Source organism: Delphinapterus leucas, chromosome 3, assembly GCF_059928025.1.
Source record: "Delphinapterus leucas isolate spDelLeu-1000000601 "Yukka" chromosome 3, BTC_Dleu_Yukka2, whole genome shotgun sequence".
Classification (NCBI taxonomy): domain Eukaryota; kingdom Metazoa; phylum Chordata; class Mammalia; order Artiodactyla; family Monodontidae; genus Delphinapterus; species Delphinapterus leucas.
Genome location: NC_143131.1, coordinates 2,656,371 through 2,664,540, shown reverse-complemented (window position 1 = coordinate 2,664,540; position 8,170 = coordinate 2,656,371). Strand labels below are relative to the sequence as shown.

Sequence of the window (8,170 nt, the reverse complement as noted above, 5' to 3'; positions counted from 1 at the left end):
GCCACATCACTGGGCTCCAGCGGGCAGCAGCCACCTCTGTCCTCCTGTGTCCTTCTAACTTGTGTACCAGGCCCTCCCTGAGGTGTGGAATGACTTTCCGTGCCGGGAGCCACAGCCCAGGACCAGGAAAGGTTCGCAGGACCCTCCCCAGCAGGAGGAAGATGTGCCCTTTAGAGAAGCACCCCGCCCTCCCCTGCAAAAGTCCGGCCCCGCGGCCCCCGCCTCTCTGGCGCTGGGGATCAAGGCCGAAGACCCCCTTGAGGCTACCCCTCAGAGGTGCACCCTTGGTCTCCATCTCCCAGTTTATGGCTGCACCCCCACACTCCCCATCTTCCATAACCAAAGGCCCTTCAGTCTGCTTTCCAAACAGAAGCAGCACCGCCCGGGCCTCCCCGTAGAAACGCTGCCATGTCTACAAGCAGGCCTCCTGGACAGTTCCTAAAGTTCCAGACACTTCCTGCAGCAGTAACTTCCCTTCCCTTCCCTTCCCTTCCCTTCCCTTCCCTCCCCTTCCCTCCCCTCCCCTTCCCTCCCCTCCCCTTCCCTCCCCTCCCCTCCCCTCCCCTCCCCTCCCCTTCCCTTGCCACTGCCAGCATTGGAGATGTGTGGCTTGATTTCCTGAATAATTTATGCGATGGGATCCCAACCTCCGAGGTTTTTACAACTACATTTAGTAAATTTTTAGAAGTTCCATATACCCTCCCAGTAACCACTGCTTCTCTTTAATTTAGACACAACTGCGCACAGATATTTTATGTCAACCATTCCCAATCCTCATGGCAATGCTAAAAGCTATGTTCCTACTATTACAAGTGTGGAAACAGAATCTCATAGAAACTGTGGTCTCCTCAAAGGCATGCAACTGGTAAACTGAGGAATTAAGATTTGAAAACCCAGGCCTGTTGTGTTCAAACGTTTGCTTTCAATACGCTATACCCATCTGCCCATCTCCATACATTCTGAAGAATTCTAGAAATTCAAAGACAGACTTGCTGTCTCTGCAGTGTGAAATGTTGAAGATACTCAAGCACTTAGAGCAAAACTGATGCGCTGTGAGCAGGGCCTGGGTGTCAGCTCTCTCCCTGTGCTGCAGTTTTACCGTCTACTAAGTTGAAGGATCCTACGATGGGGAAAACACTGTCTTCGGCTGAGACGCCTAATTTCAAGTTCGCCATAGAAAACTCAACGGTGGGTGCCCAGGAAGCCAAGAGAAATTCCAGCCGCTTGTGAAGTGGGGTAACCATGCTGAAATAAATCACTGGCATCTTTAGGGTAGATTCCCAAGAACCCAGGACTGGGAATATATATCTATTCAACCTCAATTTTTCTTTCTTACACATAAATAAATAAAATCAGACTTTACAATGAAAATAAAATTGCCAATAGAGAGGAGAGTCGAATGATCTATAAATTAGACTGTGATTTATGTTTCACTGACACAAACTCTCAATCGGCCAAATGGCTTTTAAATCAATGCTCTGACGTCACAGTGGTCCGGCCTCGACGGCGGTCTCGAACTTCATAAATCAAAGAGTGAGAGAAGAATCAGATTGCGGCCACACCCGTCAACCGTTCCAGTCATGAATCACACACAGCTCCTGCTGCCAGATGGGTGCATCTTCCCAGCAGGGGGCCACCACGACCACCACGCTCCTCCGAGGGCAGCGAGCACCACACATGTCCCTCGAGGGTCCCAACGCGCCCCCTGCCTGGCCCTGGCGTCACTAGGAGGATGCAGCAGGCGGTGGATGTCAGCTATTACATTTAAAAGGCAGCGGGGAAATGGGTTCACCGTGTACGTGACCCCGAGTGGCAGACGCGGCCCAAGGCCCCCGCGTGCTTTGCCCAGTGAGACTGACAGGACCAACCCCGAAGGTGGTCACTGCTCACTCAGCCCGTCAACTGAGCTGAGCACAGGGTCTGTCCCAGCCCAGGAAGGGCTGAGCACCCAGAAGTGCCTGCGCTTCTCCTCCTTCAAAGGCATCCTGCTGGGGCAGAGGACACAGGGCCGGGCACTGGGAATGCTTGGCAGACACGAGCTGTCACTGTCACGGCCAAGGAGAGGACCCGGATGGTCAGCAGCAGGTGACCGTGCAGCCGGGAAAGGGGAGGGGGCTGCTGAGGGCACGACAAGGTCGCCAAGCTCACCAGGGAGGGACCAGCGGGGTATCCGTGGCAGCCAGTCGTGGTAGCCTTCGTGGCTGCAGTACTGCCACTGACCTTTGTGCTGTGGCGGCCGGTCGCTCAGATCAAAGGGGCACCAGGACGGAGGCCAGGCCCGGGGTGCAGGTGGGGCGGGTCCATTCAGCAGAAGCAGCTTCACCGGCCGGGACCCTCCCCTCAGGGAGGAGATGCGAGACCTGCTCACCAGTTCAGCATTCGAGCCTCTGTTATTTACATGGTGTTTCCACTTCTGTTGTTGATTAAAGTAACGGCATTAGTAGACTGGGAGTAACAATACACACAGTACTATATATACGACAGATAACCAACAAGGACCTGCTCTGCAGCACAGGGAACTCTATTCAATACTTTGTAATAACCTGTGAGAGAAAAGAATCTGAAAAAGAGCAGATATACGTGTATGGGTATAACTGAATCACTTTGCTGTACACCTGAAACTTGTAAATCAACTATACTTCAATAGAAAAGGAAAAGAAGCCAATAGACGTCAACATGAAATGGAGCCTGTAGTTGCAGAAAACAATGATAATAATAATAGCAATGTTTCCACCCTATTCCGTGATACGTGTGATGGTACACATGAGCACATGCACACACATGTACACACACATGCATGCACACACACGCACAGGCATGCCGTCAACCAGGTCTCGACGCTGGAGCAGGAAGCAGCTCCGCATCTCCACCCCCCGAGTCCGAGGACAGTGTGGCCAAGACTCTGGGTGGGCACCTGCCCGGCCCAGGCGTCCCAGATAACCTCCTCGGCTGCTGCTTCCCCAGCTGAGGAAGGATCCACCTGTTCTGCTCGCGTCCCCGCCACCAACGACCCTCAAGTGTGGAGAGTCCATGTGAGCGGGCGAGGGACGTGCTTGGCAGAGCGTTCCGAAAGCAGGACCGGCCTTGCTCATAATTTGCTAATTACCTTCCCTCACTGGAGGCGCTGGTCCAACGTAGCCTCTCCCAGTGGCCTGGACACGTGTTCTCATGGTGTCCGTGGGGTAGGTGGCAGGACCCGTCTCCACGGGACACGTCGCCCTGTATCGCTGGGGCAAAAGCAGCCCAATAGCCCCTCCGGGACCCACTTGCCAGGGAGAAGAAGAGAGCTCGATGGGGAAAACCCACCAGCCCCAGTGGGCGTGGGGACAGCCAGGCACAGTACTGAGGCCTCCCCGGCAGTAGGTGCACCTGCTACATGCGCACAATTGTGCTAACTGGCTACTATGAACTGAATTGCGTCCCCCCCAAATTCACGGCACAGCCCTAACCCCCAACGGGACTGTATTGGAGACAGGAGGCAATTAAGGTTAAATGAGGACATAAGGATGGACTCTGATCCGTTGGGATTGGTGCCCTTATAAGAAAAGACACCGGAACTCACTCTGCCGGGCACAGGTACGGCGAGAAGGCGGCGGCTGAAGAAGCCTCACCAGGAACCAAGTACACCAGCACCCTGACCTCAGATGTCCAGCCTCCAGACTGTGGGAAATCAATGTCTGTTGTTTCGGTCGCCTCGTGTCCATGGTGTTTGCTCTGAGCTAAGACAGTGCAGTCCAAAGCCCTCCAAACCCTGTCCCACCCTCTGCCACCTTTGTCTAAACTGGAGGATTTCTTTAACGCTGGCCTTGTACTGGCCAAAAAGAGGCCAGCCAGAAAACCAGGACTGGGAGAGGCAGGGAGTGGGCTCAGCTCTGAGCCGTCCACGCGGGACGGAGCCTGGATGGCGGGGCTCCCCTCTGCCCGAAGGCGGAAGGCACACCCAGAGTCCATGGGATGTAAGGGTGGCCACGCCAGCCCTGTACCTCCTCACCGTGGCGTCACCAAGTCTGCCGCGGTGACAGCGGCGCCTTCGCTACGAATCCCTTGCAGAGAGAGTTTCTTGCCAGACTTACCCTTGGATGACAAACCAGCCTCTCCTGCTTGGAAGCCACAGGCCCGTCAGTAAAAAGACTTCAAAGGCACCAATCACTCAGGTGCCAGGAAAAACAAGAAAGCTGGGATTCCTGGAGGGGGAAAAAGAGAGAGAGAAGTGGCCACTCCTCTGGCTTTGGGGAGCATTTTAAAAGTTAAAAACAGGATTTTGTTTTGTTGCCGAGATGCAAGTATGTCAGAATATCTCATTTTCCTGCGTCACAGCCCTGAGGGTCAACAGTATATCTGCTGTGGAAATTCACCGCCCTGGAGCAAGGAAGCAAATGAGACAGGCTCCGCTACGTGAGGCATCGGGAGAGCAGGTGGTTGCTTTGTGCTGGTAAATTGCATTTCTCCTTTTCAGAAATTCCGCTGTTGCAACGTGGCCTGATGAGACCCCGGCACCATCCGTCACCCCGTCACCCGGGGCCTTTGCCCCCTTGGCGGCCGCCCTGCTCCCCACACCGCCCCAAGCCCGGGCAGCTATCTCTCTCTGAATTAAAATTGTAACGTGTTCGTCCCATTTACACAAAGCCTCAGCTTTGACACATGCAATTACTATGAACATAGAGGCAACATGATTGCTAAGGGCTCCAGAAAGAGAGTTTAATCAGAAGACGTGGGGTTCTCCCGGCTGATTTATAATTTCACTCCTTGCTATTCCTTTATGTTCTTATGTGTTCAGATAATTAGATACACTAGTTCTTGCTTCCCAAGAGGCCAGAAAGGGCAAAATTCCTATTCTTTTTACATTAGAAAGATTAAATTATAATATAGAAAATCTGTAACTTTGGGTAGAAATGACAAATTCACACTACATTAATTTCAGTGCTTACAAAATGTTACAAATAATTTGTGCATTCTCCCCTCTCTTGTAGGTGCATGTGAATTAATTACCTACCCAATTTCAATGCCTTTCAAGTCAGCTTTCCACAGACAACTCCGAAATTAAAAGAAAATGAGGTTTGATTTCCATTTGCCAAGTATATTTGTTTGAGATGTTTAACCATTTAAGCCCATGTACACGTCCCCGAGAACATGGACGTGAACAGATGTGATGTGCCACTTACCCAGACACCGCGGGAAGCGGGAGTCCTCGGGACCAGCAATTAGTAAATGAAAGAACCAACCTTCATCCCATACTTTGCAAACAGGAGCGGACTCGCTGAAACGCCACAGAAGAGGCACTGAGCGCCCCAGTCAGAGGCTCTGCAAGGAGGCGTCTTCCCAGGGCTCAAGCCACACATGGGGGCTGTCTGGGGGACAGTTTCCAGGTTCACTCATTTGTCCACACAAGACCGACTGAGGCCCAGCTGTGCCAGGCTCCAAACCGAACGCAGGCAGGCAGCTCTCTCGGCACCCAGTTCCCATGGGGCCCGAGGCCACTTAGGCACGTGACGCCCGCCCCCAGCCCGCTCGAGCCCCCAGCTGTGCAGGTGCCGCGCGAAGAAGCACAGGCGGCCACGGCAAAGGGTGCAGGAAGCTGGACGGGGCTGAGAAGGGCCCCCGGGAACCTGAGAGTGAAACCGGCCGAGAGGAGGCCACAGCGGAGCGGGGTGGACCCTCACCCACCAGGACTGGCCCCTTACGAGAAGGCCGCGTGAAGACACCACGTGACGATGGAAGACAGACGGATGGCGGCTGCCGCCGCACAGCAGGACTGTCGGCCACCCCCTCAGGCGGAAGAGGCAGAACGACCCTCCCCAGGCGCCCGAGGACGCGCGGGCCCCCGACATCTCCGCACGGGACTTCTGGCACCGGAGCCGCGGAGCACCAGTTCCTGGTTGTGGCCCCGGCCCACGGTCCCCCCGGGCCGCCCAGCGAGCTAACAGCCAGGGCCCAGGGTGAGAAGTGGGAGCGGAGGCAGGTGTGCGCGGAGGGGACGGTGGGGGCAGGGGGGGGCGGGGTTGAACACAGTAGGAAGACAGAGAACGGAGGCGGCGTGAAACAGGGCCACGGCCCGGACACCAAGCGTGGTCGCAGCCACCGGAAGCCACGGGGGAGCCCTCCCCCTGACCCCTCCCCCAAGCCCACCCCTCCGGCCCCGCCTCTGGCCCCGCCCCCACCCTGGGGCTTGGAGCGCAAGGGCCGGCCCTATTAACACCTTTGTGCGGCGCTCTCCTACACAGTCGTGGAAACGGGGTTAATTTAACCAAGAGCCTTATTTGGGTCTGGGGAAGGAGAAGGCCTCTCCCAGGGCACGACATTAAAGCTGAGACGTGAGAACCAGTGGGGGCCCCGTGGGGGGGGAGGGCAGCGCTCTGGGGGAGGGGCGCACGGCACGGGCATCAGGGTTTGAGGGCTCCCTTCCCGCACAAGAAGCACCTTGAAACTTTATGACTGTAAAGGCAGACACATTCATATTATACATTAAAACATTGCTTTGACCTAACCGTTCCTATTTTATTTCTTATTATAAAAGAAATTAAAGCATTTCGGGGGCCCCTAGAAGTGTCATGAGGCCGGGCCCTGCACCCGGGGCTCCTAGTGGGCAAGTCGGTCCGGCCGCCAAGGCCAAGGCATGAGCCGGGCCGGTGTGTTCGGGAAAAGGAAAGGCTGCGGTGGGCCTGGGGGTAGGGGGCGGGGCTTTGAGAAGGCCCGACCTTCAGGCCAGGTCAGAGGTGACAGGTGACTCAATCCAAAGTCCCGGTAGGAATCCCCTGAAGGACTTCATTTTCTTTATAGGGTCACGTGAGCTGACGCACAGAAAATGGGTTCCGGCAATGGCTAGTTCCTAAAAAGAGGTGGTTCCAAAAATGCAAAATTCAAGGGAATATTCACAGAAGTATAAAAAATGGACATGTGCTCCAGGAGGTTTTAGATATCGGAAAAACGGGCAAAGGACTTGGACAGAGATTGGAAAGAGGGGTCGTCCAGACAGACAACACTCACCTTCATGACCCTCCGTGACAAGCAGGGTGACAGCAGCCTGTACCGCCGAGTCAGCGAGAGCTGCGCCCGCACCTACTTGTCGGGGGTACCCTGTGCCTTGGGGACTGCCCTGGCAGCCTGCCCCAGCGTGGTAGCTTTAGATGGCCCAGATCCTCCCCCTAACTGTTCCCACCCAGAGTCTGGAGTTGGTGTCTCGGGCTGAAGTCGCGGTGTTGGCAAGGCCACTCCCCCAGGGGCTCCGGGCAGGCGGCACCCTGCCTGTTCCAGGTTCTGGAGGCGCGCGGGGCCCCTCCTGTCTTCGCAGCAACAGCTTCCAGACTCCACTTCCGCCACCATGCACCCAGCCGCCTGGGTCAGACGGCCCCCTGCTCCCCTCCCGTGGGGACCATGTGGCTACGCCCTGGGCCTGTATGCATTTCTTGCAGCAGCCGTAGCGCTTACATGGGAATTTCTCCTCTCGCCGTTCTCGGGGCCAGAAGTTGGAATCAGCAGGTGTCGGCTACCCGCGGCCGTGAGGCAGGCTCTGGTCCAGGAGTGTCTCCCGGCTCCTGGTGACCCTGGGCGTATGGATGCATCACCCAATGTTGCCTCCGTCTCCATGTCACCTTCCTGGCTGTGTCCCTTCCACCTTCCTGACCAGTCATGCCACATTGGATCAGGGCCCCACTTATGCCAGTGTGACCGCACTTAAACTAAGCACACCTGCAAGGACGCTATTTCCAAATGAGGTGCTTTCTGAGGTTTGGGGAAGGATGTGAGTTTGGGGGACACTATTCAGATAGCCCTGGGCAGGCGCCCCATCTTGAGAGCCTCAACCCAATCCTACCTGCAACATCTCTTTGCTCTTAAGGGAACACACAGGCTTCAGGTTTTAGAACGTGAACATCCTGGGGGGCCGTTACTCAGAAGACCACACCCTATACCAGCAAATCCATACACGCCTCCACCAGCAGACACGGCTAGAGGCTCACATGGCAGCAAATATCAATGATCACGTGGCTTGAAGGAAGACCCCACTAGCTGAAGGCCACGCAAAAGCCAGACACCAAGGAGCATGTGCTGTTATGACCCCACAAGTGTGCTGTGTGTGTGACCCACATGTGTGTGCTGTATTGACCCAACGTGTGTGCTGTGTTAACCCACATGTGTGCTGTATGACCCCATGTGTGTGCAATGTGACTCCACG

The 8,170-nt window shown here is 55.4% G+C and overlaps 1 long non-coding RNA gene across 1 annotated transcript; it reads right to left on the bottom strand.

Annotated features, from left to right (window-relative positions):
- Window positions 1–1,266: 1,266 nt before the first annotated feature.
- On the bottom strand, window positions 1,267–4,367 carry LOC149749501 (uncharacterized). Its single transcript, XR_016392577.1, has 2 exons — window positions 3,107–4,367; window positions 1,267–2,413 (listed from the first exon to the last, which is right to left on the bottom strand). It is a non-coding gene; the product is annotated as an uncharacterized LOC149749501 (long non-coding RNA).
- Window positions 4,368–8,170: the final 3,803 nt, after the last annotated feature.